Source organism: Oncorhynchus gorbuscha, unplaced genomic scaffold (assembly GCF_021184085.1).
Source record: "Oncorhynchus gorbuscha isolate QuinsamMale2020 ecotype Even-year unplaced genomic scaffold, OgorEven_v1.0 Un_scaffold_542, whole genome shotgun sequence".
Lineage (NCBI taxonomy): Eukaryota > Metazoa > Chordata > Actinopteri > Salmoniformes > Salmonidae > Oncorhynchus > Oncorhynchus gorbuscha.
Window position 1 is genome coordinate 512,594 of NW_025745369.1, and position 15,000 is coordinate 527,593.

At 49.9% G+C, this 15,000-nt stretch overlaps 1 pseudogene; it reads left to right on the plus strand.

Annotated features, from left to right (window-relative positions):
• The window catches only part of LOC124018546, an 83,201-nt pseudogene that overhangs the window by 53,144 nt on the left and 15,057 nt on the right, over positions 1-15,000 (plus strand).

A 15,000-nucleotide genomic window follows, 5' to 3' on the forward strand; every position in this document is an offset into this window, starting at 1 on the left:
CCCTTCCTCCTCTCTGTCGCCTTCCTCCCCTTCCTCCTCTCTGTCGCCTTCCTCCCCTTCCTCCTCTCTGTCGCCTTCCTCCCCTTCCTCCTCTCTGTCGCCTTCCTCCCCTTCCTCCTCTCTGTCGCCTTCCTCCCCTTCCTCCTCTCTGTCGCCTTCCTCCTCTCTGTCGCCTTCCTCCTTTTCCTTCTCTCTGTCCCCTTCCTCCTCTCTGTCGCCTTCCTCCTCTCTGTCGCCTTCCTCCTTTTCCTTCTCTCTGTCCCCTTCCTCCCCTTCCTCCTCTCTGTCCTCTTCCTCCCCTTCCTCCTCTCTGTCCTCTTCCTCCCCTTCCTCCTCTCTGTCCTCTTCCTCCCCTTCCTCCTCTCTGTCCTCTTCCTCCTCTCCCTCCTCTCTGTCCTCTTCCTCCCCTTCCTCCTCTCTGTCCTCTTCCTCCCCTTCCTCCTCTCTGTCCTCTTCCTCCTCTCCCTCCTCTCTGTCCCCTTCCTCCTCTCCCTCCTCTCTGTCCCCTTCCTCCCCTCTGTCCCCTTCCTCCCCTCTGTCCCCTTCCTCCCCTCTGTCCCCTTCCTCCCCTCTGTCCCCTTCCTCCCCTCTGTCCCCTTCCTCCCCTCTGTCCCCTTCCTCCCCTCTGTCCCCTTCCTCCCCTCTGTCCCCTTCCTCCTCTCTGTCCCCTCCCTCCTCTCTGTCCCCTTCCTCCTCTCTGTCCCCTTCCTCCTCTCTTTCCTGACTCACACACTCTCTGGTTGTCATGTCTCTCCTCTCCTCTCTCTCCTCTCTGTCCCCTTCCTCCTCTCCCTCCTCTCTGTCCCCTTCCTCCTCTCTGTCCCCTTCCTCCTCTCTGTCCCCTTCCTCCTCTCCCTCCTCTCTGTCCCCTTCCTCCTCTCTGTCCCTGACTCACACACTCTCTGGTTGTCGTGTCTCTCCACCAACCATAGTGTATGCTCTCTCTCTCTCTGGTTGTCGTGTCTCTCCACCAACCGTAGTGTATACTCTCTCTCTCTCTCTGGTTGTCGTGTCTCTCCACCAACCGTAGTGTATGCTCTCTCTCTCTCTCTGGTTGTCGTGTCTCTCCACCAACCGTAGTGTATGCTCTCTCTCTCTCTCTGGTTGTCGTGTCTCTCCACCAACCGTAGTGTATGCTCTCTCTCTCTCTCTGGTTGTCGTGTCTCTCCACCAACCATAGTGTATGCTCTCTCTCTCTCTCTGGTTGTCGTGTCTCTCCACCAACCGTAGTGTATGCTCTCTCTCTCTCTCTGGTTGTCGTGTCTCTCCACCAACCGTAGTGTATGCTCTCTCTCTCTCTCTCTGGTTGTCGTGTCTCTCCACCAACCGTAGTGTATGCTCTCTCTCTCTCTCTGGTTGTCGTGTCTCTCCACCAACCGTAGTGTATGCTCTCTCTCTCTCTCTGGTTGTCGTGTCTCTCCACCAACCATAGTGTATGCTCTCTCTCTCTCTCTGGTTGTCGTGTCTCTCCACCAACCGTAGTGTATGCTCTCTCTCTCTCTGGTTGTCGTGTCTCTCCACCAACCGTAGTGTATGCTCTCTCTCTCTCTCTCTGGTTGTCGTGTCTCTCCACCAACCGTAGTGTATGCTCTCTCTCTCTCTCTGGTTGTCGTGTCTCTCCACCAACCGTAGTGTATGCTCTCTCTCTCTCTCTGGTTGTCGTGTCTCTCCACCAACCGTAGTGTATGCTCTTCTCTCTCTCTCTGGTTGTCGTGTCTCTCCACCAACCGTAGTGTATGCTCTCTCTCTGGTTGTCGTGTCTCTCCACCAACCGTAGTGTATGCTCTCTCTCTGGTTGTCGTGTCTCTCCACCAACCGTAGTGTATGCTCTCTCTCTGGTTGTCGTGTCTCTCCACCAACCATAGTGTATGCTCTCTCTCTGGTTGTCGTGTCTCTCCACCAACCGTAGTGTATGCTCTCTCTCTGGTTGTCGTGTCTCTCCACCAACCGTAGTGTATGCTCTCTCTCTGGTTGTCGTGTCTCTCCACCAACCGTAGTGTATGCTCTCTCTCTCTCTCTGGTTGTCGTGTCTCTCCACCAACCGTAGTGTATGCTCTCTCTCTGGTTGTCGTGTCTCTCCACCAACCATAGTGTATGCTCTCTCTCTGGTTGTCGTGTCTCTCCACCAACCGTAGTGTATGCTCTCTCTCTGGTTGTCGTGTCTCTCCACCAACCATAGTGTATGCTCTCTCTCTGGTTGTCGTGTCTCTCCACCAACCGTAGTGTATGCTCTCTCTCTCTCTCTGGTTGTCGTGTCTCTCCACCAACCGTAGTGTATGCTCTCTCTCTGGTTGTCGTGTCTCTCCACCAACCGTAGTGTATGCTCTCTCTCTCTCTCTCTGGTTGTCGTGTCTCTCCACCAACCGTAGTGTATGCTCTCTCTCTGGTTGTCGTGTCTCTCCACCAACCGTAGTGTATGCTCTCTCTCTGGTTGTCGTGTCTCTCCACCAACCGTAGTGTATGCTCTCTCTCTCTCTGGGTGTCGTGTCTCTCCACCAACCATAGTGTATGCTCTCTCTCTCTGGTTGTCGTGTCTCTCCACCAACCATAGTGTATGCTCTCTCTCTCTGGTTGTCGTGTCTCTCCACCAACCGTAGTGTATGCTCTCTCTCTCTCTGGTTGTCGTGTCTCTCCACCAACCGTAGTGTATGCTCTCTCTCTCTCTGGGTGTCGTGTCTCTCCACCAACCATAGTGTATGCTCTCTCTCTCTGGGTGTCGTGTCTCTCCACCAACCATAGTGTATGCTCTCTCTCTGGTTGTCGTGTCTCTCCACCAACCGTAGTGTATGCTCTCTCTCTGGTTGTCGTGTCTCTCCACCAACCATAGTGTATGCTCTCTCTCTCTCTCTGGTTGTCGTGTCTCTCCACCAACCGTAGTGTATGCTCTCTCTCTCTCTCTCTGGTTGTCGTGTCTCTCCACCAACCGTAGTGTATGCTCTCTCTCTGGTTGTCGTGTCTCTCCACCAACCATAGTGTATGCTCTCTCTCTCTCTCTGGTTGTCGTGTCTCTCCACCAACCGTAGTGTATGCTCTCTCTCTCTCTCTGGTTGTCGTGTCTCTCCACCAACCGTAGTGTATGCTCTCTCTCTCTCTCTCTGGTTGTCGTGTCTCTCCACCAACCGTAGTGTATGCTCTCTCTCTCTGGTTGTCGTGTCTCTCCACCAACCGTAGTGTATGCTCTCTCTCTCTCTCTGGTTGTCGTGTCTCTCCACCAACCATAGTGTATGCTCTCTCTCTCTCTCTCTGGTTGTCGTGTCTCTCCACCAACCGTAGTGTATGCTCTCTCTCTCTCTGGTTGTCGTGTCTCTCCACCAACCGTAGTGTATGCTCTCTCTCTCTCTCTGGTTGTCGTGTCTCTCCACCAACCGTAGTGTATGCTCTCTCTCTGGTTGTCGTGTCTCTCCACCAACCGTAGTGTATGCTCTCTCTCTGGTTGTCGTGTCTCTCCACCAACCGTAGTGTATGCTCTCTCTCTGGTTGTCGTGTCTCTCCACCAACCATAGTGTATGCTCTCTCTCTGGTTGTCGTGTCTCTCCACCAACCGTAGTGTATGCTCTCTCTCTCTCTCTGGTTGTCGTGTCTCTCCACCAACCGTAGTGTATGCTCTCTCTCTGGTTGTCGTGTCTCTCCACCAACCGTAGTGTATGCTCTCTCTCTGGTTGTCGTGTCTCTCCACCAACCGTAGTGTATGCTCTCTCTCTGGTTGTCGTGTCTCTCCACCAACCGTAGTGTATGCTCTCTCTCTGGTTGTCGTGTCTCTCCACCAACCGTAGTGTATGCTCTCTCTCTCTCTCTGGTTGTCGTGTCTCTCCACCAACCGTAGTGTATGCTCTCTCTCTGGTTGTCGTGTCTCTCCACCAACCGTAGTGTATGCTCTCTCTCTCTCTGGTTGTCGTGTCTCTCCACCAACCGTAGTGTATGCTCTCTCTCTGGTTGTCGTGTCTCTCCACCAACCGTAGTGTATGCTCTCTCTCTGGTTGTCGTGTCTCTCCACCAACCATAGTGTATACTCTCTCTCTGGTTGTCGTGTCTCTCCACCAACCATAGTGTATGCTCTCTCTCTCTCTGGTTGTCGTGTCTCTCCACCAACCATAGTGTATGCTCTCTCTCTCTCTGGTTGTCGTGTCTCTCCACCAACCGTAGTGTATGCTCTCTCTCTCTGGTTGTTGTCTCTCCACCAACCGTAGTGTATGCTCTCTCTCTCTCTCTCTCTGGTTGTCGCTCCCAGAATGCTGAAGTATTTAATTTATAAAGTGGCTCTTGACAACAACGAGTGTTTTTTGGAGCCTGGAGTGTTGCTCGTATCTTCTACAGCACTAAGCTTCAGCACAGATTGCCAGTCATCCATAAATCATATTCCTACTTATTCCTATTGGCTGGTTCCTTTAATAATGAATGGTGCTGACTGACTGGCTGTGTGTCGCTAGCTTGTAAACAGGCCCAGGGCAGCACAGTGTTGGGACTAGTCTCATCAGGCCCAGGGCAGCACAGTGTTGGGACTAGTCTCATCAGGCCCAGGGCAGCACAGTGTTGGGACTGGTCTCATCAGGCCCGGGGCAGCACAGTGTTGGGACTGGTCTCATCAGGCCCAGGGCAGCACAGTGTTGGAACTGGTCTCATCAGGCCCAGGGCAGTACAGTGTTGGGACTGGTCTCATCAGGCCCAGGGCAGTACAGTGTTGGGACTGGTCTCATCAGGCCCAGGGCAGCACAGTGTTGGGACTGGTCTCATCAGGCCCAGGACAGCACAGTGTTGGGACTGGTCTCATCAGGCATAGGGCAGTACAGTGTTGGGACTGGTCTCATCAGGCCCAGGGCAGTACAGTGTTGGGACTGGTCTCATCAGGCCCAGGGCAGTACAGTGTTGGGACTGGTCTCATCAGGCCCAGGGCAGTACAGTGTTGGGACTAGCCTCCTAGTCTGTGATGATTGAGTGTATCTCTGTCAAACTTCACAGGTCAAATCTCATTGGAAGGATTTGAGGTTAGGCCCTGGAACAACCATGTGATGACAGTATTGTTTGTGGTAGTCAGGTGGTCACCAGGTGGTCGCTAGGTGGTCGTCGGGTGGTTGCTCTAGACTAGTAGCTGTGCTGTGTGTAACCTGTGTTAGTCAGGTGGTCTCTCTAGACTAGTAGCTGTGCTGTGTGTAACCTGTGTTAGTCAGGGGGTCTCTCTAGACTAGTAGCTGTGCTGTGTGTAACCTGTGTTAGTCAGGGGGTCTCTCTAGACTAGTAGCTGTGCTGTGTGTAACCTGTGTTAGTCAGGGGGTCTCTCTAGACTAGTAGCTGTGCTGTGTGTAACCTGTGTTAGTCAGGTGGTCTCTCTAGACTAGTAGCTGTGCTGTGTGTAACCTGTGTTAGTCAGGGGGTCTCTCTAGACTAGTAGCTGTGCTGTGTGTAACCTGTGTTAGTCAGGTGGTCTCTCTAGACTAGTAGCTGTGCTGTGTGTAACCTGTGTTTGAGATGTTGGTGTTTTCTACCAGCTAATGTAACTATTGTCATCCGTTCTAATACTTAACACAGTCTAGCAGCAGTTATTATCTAACCTCACATTCCCACCACCCTTTGACCTCTGACCTTTTTTTTCTTCTTACAGGAAGTGATGACGAGTACAGCGACGACGACGACATGAGCTGGAAGGTTCGCCGTGCGGCCGCCAAGTGTCTGGACGCCGTGGTCAGCACACGCCACGAGATGCTGCCGGAGTTCTACCGGACCGTGTCGCCCGCGCTCATCGCCCGCTTCAAGGCACACACGCACACACACACACACTACCTCCGTGCTCCTCTTGGTCTACATCTTCCAGGGAGTTTTACCGAGCCGTTGGGCATCTGTTTTGTGTTGTTTGCTCTCCGAGTCGAGGCCGGGTTACTACCAAGTAAAAGCACTTTGATATCAACAGTTGTCACAAAAAGGGCTTTTATCAATACAATTTGATTGGCTGATGTATTGGCTGATGTGTTGACTGATGTATTGACTGGTGTATTGATTGTAGGAGCGGGAGGAGAACGTGAAGACTGATGTATTGATTGTAGGAGCGGGAGGAGAACGTGTTGACTGATGTATTGATTGTAGGAGCGGGAGGAGAACGTGTTGACTGATGTATTGATTGTAGGAGCGGGAGGAGAACGTGAAGACTGATGTATTGATTGTAGGAGCGGGAGGAGAACGTGAAGACTGATGTATTGATTGTAGGAGCGGGAGGAGAACGTGAAGGCTGATGTATTGATTGTAGGAGCGGGAGGAGAACGTGAAGACTGATGTATTGATTGTAGGAGCGGGAGGAGAACGTGAAGGCTGATGTATTGATTGTAGGAGCGGGAGGAGAACGTGAAGGCTGACGTGTTGACTGATGTATTGATTGTAGGAGCGGGAGGAGAACGTGAAGGCTGATGTATTGATTGTAGGAGCGGGAGGAGAACGTGAAGACTGATGTATTGATTGTAGAAGAGGGAGGAGAACGTGAAGGCTGATGTATTGATTGTAGGAGCGGGAGGAGAACGTGAAGGCTGATGTATTGATTGTAGAAGCGGGAGGAGAACGTGAAGGCTGATGTATTGATTGGTGGATTGATTGTAGGAGCGGGAGGAGAATGTGAAGGCTGATGTATTGATTGGTGTATTGATTGTAGGAGCGGGAGGAGAATGTGAAGGCTGATGTATTGATTGTAGGAGCGGGAGGAGAATGTGAAGGCTGATGTATTGATTGGTGTATTGATTGTAGGAGCGGGAGGAGAATGTGAAGGCTGATGTATTGATTGTAGGAGCGGGAGGAGAATGTGAAGGCTGATGTATTGATTGTAGGAGCGGGACGAGAACGTGAAGGCTGACGTGTTGATTGGTGGATTGTAGGAGCGGGAGGAGAACGTGAAGGCTGATGTATTGATTGTAGGAGCGGGAGGAGAACGTGAAGGCTGTGTTGATTGGTGGATTGTAGGAGCGGGAGGAGAACGTGAAGGCTGATGTGTTGATTGGTGGATTGTAGGAGCGGGAGGAGAACGTGAAGGCTGATGTATTGATTGTAGGAGCGGGAGGAGAACGTGAAGGCTGTGTTGATTGGTGGATTGTAGGAGCGGGAGGAGAACGTGAAGGCTGATGTATTGATTGTAGGAGCGGGAGGAGAACGTGAAGGCTGATGTATTGATTGTAGGAGCGGGAGGAGAACGTGAAGGCTGACGTGTTGACTGATGTATTGATTGTAGGAGCGGGAGGAGAACGTGAAGGCTGATGTATTGATTGTAGGAGCGGGAGGAGAACGTGAAGACTGATGTATTGATTGTAGAAGAGGGAGGAGAACGTGAAGGCTGATGTATTGATTGTAGGAGCGGGAGGAGAACGTGAAGGCTGATGTATTGATTGTAGAAGCGGGAGGAGAACGTGAAGGCTGATGTATTGATTGGTGGATTGATTGTAGGAGCGGGAGGAGAATGTGAAGGCTGATGTATTGATTGGTGTATTGATTGTAGGAGCGGGAGGAGAATGTGAAGGCTGATGTATTGATTGTAGGAGCGGGAGGAGAATGTGAAGGCTGATGTATTGATTGGTGTATTGATTGTAGGAGCGGGAGGAGAATGTGAAGGCTGATGTATTGATTGTAGGAGCGGGAGGAGAATGTGAAGGCTGATGTATTGATTGTAGGAGCGGGACGAGAACGTGAAGGCTGACGTGTTGATTGGTGGATTGTAGGAGCGGGAGGAGAACGTGAAGGCTGATGTATTGATTGTAGGAGCGGGAGGAGAACGTGAAGGCTGTGTTGATTGGTGGATTGTAGGAGCGGGAGGAGAACGTGAAGGCTGATGTGTTGATTGGTGGATTGTAGGAGCGGGAGGAGAACGTGAAGGCTGATGTATTGATTGTAGGAGCGGGAGGAGAACGTGAAGGCTGTGTTGATTGGTGGATTGTAGGAGCGGGAGGAGAACGTGAAGGCTGATGTATTGATTGTAGGAGCGGGAGGAGAACGTGAAGGCTGTGTTTGGTGGATTGTAGGAGCGGGAGGAGAACGTGAAGGCTGATGTATTGATTGTAGGAGCGGGAGGAGAACGTGAAGGCTGTGTTGATTGGTGGATTGTAGGAGCGGGAGGAGAACGTGAAGGCTGATGTATTGATTGTAGGAGCGGGAGGAGAACGTGAAGGCTGATGTATTGATTGGTGGATTGTAGGAGCGGGAGGAGAACGTGAAGGCTGATGTATTGATTGTAGGAGTGGGAGGAGAACGTGTTGACTGATGTATTGATTGTAGGAGCGGGAGGAGAACGTGAAGGCTGATGTGTTGATTGGTGGATTGTAGGAGTGGGAGGAGAACGTGAAGGCTGATGTATTGATAGTAGGAGTGGGAGGAGAACGTGTTGACTGATGTATTGATTGTAGGAGCGGGAGGAGAACGTGAAGGCTGATGTGTTGATTGGTGGATTGTAGGAGCGTGAGGAGAACGTGAAGGCTGATGTATTGATTGTAGGAGTGGGAGGAGAACGTGAAGGCTGATGTATTGATTTTAGGAGCGGGAGGAGAACGTGAAGGCTGATGTATTGATTGTAGAAGCGGGAGGAGAACGTGAAGGCTGATGTATTGATTGTAGGAGCGGGAGGAGAACGTGAAGGCTGATGTATTGATTGTAGGAGCGGGAGGAGAACGTGAAGGCTGATATATTGATTGTAGGAGTGGGGGGAGAACGTGAAGGCTGATGTATTGATTGTAGAAGCGGGAGGAGAACGTGAAGGCTGATGTATTGATTGTAGGAGCGGGAGGAGAACGTGAAGGCTGATGTATTGATTTTAGGAGCGGGAGGAGAACGTGAAGGCTGATGTATTGATTGTAGGAGCGGGAGGAGAACGTGAAGGCTGTATTGATTGTAGGAGCGGGAGGAGAACGTGAAGGTTGATGTATTGATTGTAGGAGCGGGAGGAGAACGTGAAGGCTGATGTATTGATTGGTGGATTGTAGGAGCGGGAGGAGAACGTGAACTGAAGTATTGACTGAAGTATTGACTGAAGTATTGACTGAAGTATTGACTGAAGTATTGACTGAAGTATTGACTGAAGTATTGACTGAAGTATTGACTGAAGTATTGACTGAAGTATTGACTGAAGTATTGACTGAAGTATTGACTGAAGTATTGATTGTAGGAGCGGGAGGAGAACGTGAAGGCTGACGTGTTCCATGCCTACCTGTCGTTGCTGAAGCAGACACGTCCTGCTCAGAGCTGGCTGTGTGACCCAGATGCCATGGAACAGGGAGAGACTCCACTCACCATGCTGCAGAACCAGGTAAAACACACAGAGAGAGAGAGCGAGAGGCACCGCCCAGACCTTAAGCTCTACAAGCCAATGGTGGGTGATGTTCTTTTAGCCAAGGATCCTAAATATGTGCCGTGTGATATTTAAAAAAATACACATTTTTGGGCTGTTTTGGCACGTTCCCTACTAGCCTGGTCTTAAAAATACCTGTTTACCTGTAGTAATGGTACTACCTGGTTACCTGTAGTAATGGTACTACCTGGTTACCTGTAGTAATGGTACTACCTGGTTACCTGTAGTAATGGTACTACCTGGTTACCTGTAGTAATGGTACTACCTGGTTACCTGTAGTAATGGTACTACCTGGTTACCTGTAGTAATGGTACTACCTGGTTACCTGTAGTAATGGTACTACCTGGTTACCTGTAGTAATGGTACTACCTGGTTACCTGTAGTAATGGTACTACCTGGTTACCTGTAGTAGTGGTACTACCTGGTTACCTGTAGTAGTGGTACTACCTGGTTACCTCTAGTAGTGGTACTACCTGGTTACCTCTAGTAGTGGTACTACCTGGTTACCTCTAGTAATGGGAACTACCTGGTTACCTCTAGTAATGGGAACTACCTGGTTACCTCTAGTAATGGGAACTACCTGGTTACCTCTAGTAATGGGAACTACCTGGTTACCTCTAGTAATGGGAACTACCTGGTTACCTCTAGTAATGGGAACTACCTGGTTACCTCTAGTAATGGGAACTACCTGGTTACCTCTAGTAATGGGAACTACCTGGTTACCTCTAGTAATGGGAACTACCTGGTTACCTCTAGTAATGGGAACTACCTGGTTACCTCTAGTAATGGGAACTACCTGGTTACCTCTAGTAATGGGAACTACCTGGTTACCTCTAGTAATGGGAACTACCTGGTTACCTCTAGTAATGGGAACTACCTGGTTACCTCTAGTAATGGGAACTACCTGGTTACCTCTAGTAATGGGAACTACCTGGTTACCTCTAGTAATGGGAACTACCTGGTTACCTCTAGTAATGGGAACTACCTGGTTACCTCTAGTAATGGGAACTACCTGGTTACCTCTAGTAATGGGAACTACCTGGTTACCTCTAGTAATGGGAACTACCTGGTTACCTCTAGTAATGGGAACTACCTGGTTACCTCTAGTAATGGGAACTACCTGGTTACCTCTAGTAATGGGAACTACCTGGTTACCTCTAGTAATGGGAACTACCTGGTTACCTCTAGTAATGGGAACTACCTGGTTACCTCTAGTAATGGGAACTACCTGGTTACCTCTAGTAATGGGAACTACCTGGTTACCTCTAGTAATGGGAACTACCTGGTTACCTCTAGTAATTCATCACACCAATGTTAATACACACACACACAGAGTAGTATGTATTAGTCAGTGTGTATTAGTCAGTGTGTATTAGTCAGTGTGTATTAGTCAGTGTGTATTAGTCAGTGTGTATTAGTCAGTGTGTATTAGTCAGTGGTGTGTATTAGTCAGTGGTGTGTATTAGTCAGTGTGTATTAGTCAGTGGTATGTCTGATATTTCTCCCTCCCACCGGGTGCTGCTGCAGGTGCCAATGATCGTTAAGGCCCTGCATAAGCAGATGAAGGAGAAAAGTGTCAAAACAAGACAGTGCTGCTTCAACATGCTGACGGAGCTGGTCAACGTGCTGCCTGGAGCCCTCACACAACATATCCCTGTCCTCGTACCAGGTAGGATACGACCCTAACCCTGGAGCCCTCAACATATCCCTGTCCTCGTACCAGGTAGGATACTACCCTAACCCTGGAGCCCTCACACAACATATCCCTGTCCTCGTACCAGGTAGGATACTACCCTAACCCTGGAGCCCTCACAACATATCCCTGTCCTCGTACCAGGTAGGATACTACCCTAACCCTGGAGCCCTCACACAACATATCCCTGTCCTCGTACCAGGTAGGATACTACCCTAACCCTGGAGCCCTCACACAACATATCCCTGTCCTCGTACCAGTTATGTACAATATAACTTGCACTCAGTGGCTACACCACCCCATTCATATTTGTTTTTTGCTTCTATAGACAGTGAGTCATGAGGCCGTGGCTTCATATATAAAGCAGGCAGGCATTAAGGCATTCAGTTACTGTTCCTTTAGAATGGGTAACCTACTATATAAAGCAGGCAGGCATCGAGGCATTCAGTTACTGTTCCTTTAGAATGGGTAACCTACTATATAAAGCAGGCAGGCATCAAGGCATTCAGTTACTGTTCCATTAGAGTGGGTAACCTACTATATAAAGCACACAGGCATCGAGGCGTTCAGTTACTGTTCCATTAGAATGGGTAACCTACAATATAAAGCAGTTAGGCATCGAGGCATTCAGTTACTGTTCCATTAGAATGGGTAACCTACTATTTAAATCACACAGGCATCAAGCCATTCGGTTATGCTTCTACACCTGCATTGCTTACGAAGGGCTATATAAATACATTTGGATTTTGATTGGAGTTACTGTTCCTTTAGAATGGGTGACCTACTATATAAAGCACACAGGCATCGGGGCATTCAGTTACTGTTCCATTAGAATAACCTAAGGTGTGACTGTTCTAGTATCTCAAACGGCCTCCTGGAATTTTCGCGCACGATATTGTTTAAATCAAATCAAATTTATTTATATAGCCCTTCGTACATCAGCTGATATCTCAAAGTGCTGTACAGAAACCCAGCCTAAAACCCCAAACAGCAAGCAATGCAGGTGTAGAAGCACGGTGGCTAGGAAAACTCCCTAGAAAGGCCAAAACCTAGGAAGCAACCTAGAGAGGAACCAGGCTATGTGGGGTGGCCAGTCCTCTTCTGACTGTGCCGGGTGGAAATTATAACAGAACATGGCCAAGATGTTCAAATGTTCATAAATGACCAGCATGGTCGAATAATAATAAGGCAGAACAGTTGAAACTGGAGCAGCAGCACAGTCAGGTGGACTGGGGACAGCAAGGAGTCATCATGTCAGGTAGTCCTGAGGCATGGTCCTAGGGCTCAGGTCCTCCGAGAGAGAGAAAGAAAGGAGAGAATTAGAGAACGCACACTTAGATTCACACAGGACACCGAATAGGACAGGAGAAGTACTCCAGATATAACAAACTGACCCTAGCCCCCCAACACAAGCTACTGCAGCATAAATACTGGAGGCTGAGACAGGAGGGGTCAGGAGACACTGTGGCCCCATCCGAGGACACCCCCGGACAGGGCCAAACAGGAAGGATATAACCTCACCCACTTTGCCAAAGCACAGCCCCCACACCACTAGAGGGACATCTTCAACCACCAACTTACCATCCTGAGACAAGGCTGAGTATAGCCCAGAAAGATCTCTACCACGGCACAACCCAAGGGGGGGGGCCAACCCAGACAGGATGACCACAACAGTGAATCAACCCATTCAGGTGACGCACCCCCTCCAGGGACGGCATGAGAGAGCCCCATTAAGCCAGTGACTCAGCCCCTGTGATAGGGATAGAGGCAGAGAATCCCAGTGGAAAGAGGGGAACCGGCCAGGCAGAGACAGCAAGGGCGGTTCGTTGCTCCAGAGCCTTTCCGTTCACCTTCCCACTCCTGGGCCAGACTACACTCAATCATATGACCCACTGAAGAGATGAGTCTTCAGTAAAGACTTAAAGGTTGAGACCATAAAAATGGAGCTCTATAGGAGAAAGCCCTGCCTCCAGCTGTTTGCTTAGAAATTCTAGGGACAATTAGGAGGCCTGCGTCTTGTGACCGTAGCGTACGTGTAGGTATGTACGGCAGGACCAAATCAGAGAGATAGGTAGGAGCAAGCCCATGTAATGCTTTGTAGGTTAGCAGTAAAACCTTGAAATCAGCCCTTGCTTTGACAGGAAGCCAGTGTAGAGAGGCTAGCACTGGAGTAATATGATCAAATTTTTTGGTTCTAGTCAGGATTCTAGCAGCCGTATTTAGCACTAACTGAAGTTTATTTAGTGCTTTATCCAGGTAGCCAGAAAGTAGAGCATTGCAGTAGTCTGACCTAGAAGTAACAAAGGCATGGATTAATTTTTCTGCAATATTTTTGGACAAAGTTTCTGATTTTTGCAATGTTACGTAGATGGAAAAAAAGCTGTCCTTGAAACAGTCTTGATATGTTCGTCAAAAGAGAGATCAGGGTCCAGAGTAACGCCGAGGTCCTTCAGTTTTATTTGAGATTGACTGTACAACCATTAAGATTAATTGTCAGATTCAACAGAAGATCTCTTTGTTTCTTGGGACCCTAGAGGATTAGATAGAGTGGTAGTTTTGCATGTTGTTATTGTCTTTCCCTTTAGACAAACACAGGTGATTTATCACAGCTGGTTCAGAGGTAAATGGCATATGTCGAAAGGCAACAGAGAAGATTTAATAACTTGTTCTGTCCTTTCTAAATGACCTTTTTTGGGGAGAAACCCGTTTTTCTCGTTTCCCCCAATATGCTCCTCCTCCCCAATAGTACCAGTGCACTGCTGACACAATGGGGTTATTAAGGATCAATTACAACGAGACACTTTCTGGTTATTTTGTGTTTTCTCCTTCCCTGAATTCACCAGGGGAGTCTGAGGATCTGATAGAGGCTGGTCATCAGCCTGTTTATTGACTCTCTCACTGGGAACCTTCCCCTGGTTGTATTGACTCACTGGGAACCTTCCCCTGGTCGTATTGACTCTCTCACTGGGAACCTTCCCCTGGTCGTATTGACTCTCTCACTGGGAACCTTCCCCTGGTCGTATTGACTCTCTCACTGGGAACCTTCCCCTGGTCGTATTGACTCTCTCACTGGGAACCTTCCCCTGGCCGCATTGACTCACTGGGAACCTTCCCCTGGCCGCATTGACTCACTGGGAACCTTCCCCTGGCCGTATTGACTCACTGGGAACCTTCCCCTGGCCGTATTGACTCACTGGGAACCTTCCCCTGGCCGTATTGACTCACTGGGAACCTTCCCCTGGCCGTATTGACTCACTGGGAACCTTCCCCTGGCCGTATTGACTCACTGGGAACCTTCCCCTGGCCGTATTGACTCACTGGGAACCTTCCCCTGGCCGTATTGACTCACCGGGAACCTTCCCCTGGCCGTATTGACTCACCGGGAACCTTCCCCTGGTCGTATTGACTCTCTCCCACTGGGAACCTTCCCCCGGCCGTATTGACTCTCTCCCACTGGGAACTTTCCCCCGGCCGTATTGACCCACTGGGAACCTTCCCCCGGCCGTATTGACCCACTGGGAACCTTCCCCCGGCCGTATTGACTCACTGGGAACCTTCCCCTGGCCGTATTGACTCACTGGGAACCTTCCCCCGGTCGTATTGACTCTCTCTCACTGGGAACCTTCCCCTGGCCGTATTGACTCACTGGGAACCTTCCCCCGGTCGTATTGACTCTCTCTCACCGGGAACCTTGTCCTGGTCGTATTGACTCTCTCTCACTGGGAACCTTCCCCCGGTCGTATTGACTCTCTCACCGGGAACCTTGTCCTGGTCGTATTGACTCTCTCTCACTGGGAACCTTCCCCCGGTCGTATTGACTCTCTCTCACTGGGAACCTTCCCCTGGTCGTATTGACTCTCTCTCACTGGGAACCTTCCCCTGGTCGTATTGACTCTCTCTCACTGGGAACCTTCCCCTGGTCGTATTGACTCTCTCCCACTGGGAACCTTCCCCCTGGTCGTATTGACTCTCTCACTGGGAACCTCCCCCTTGTCGTATTGAC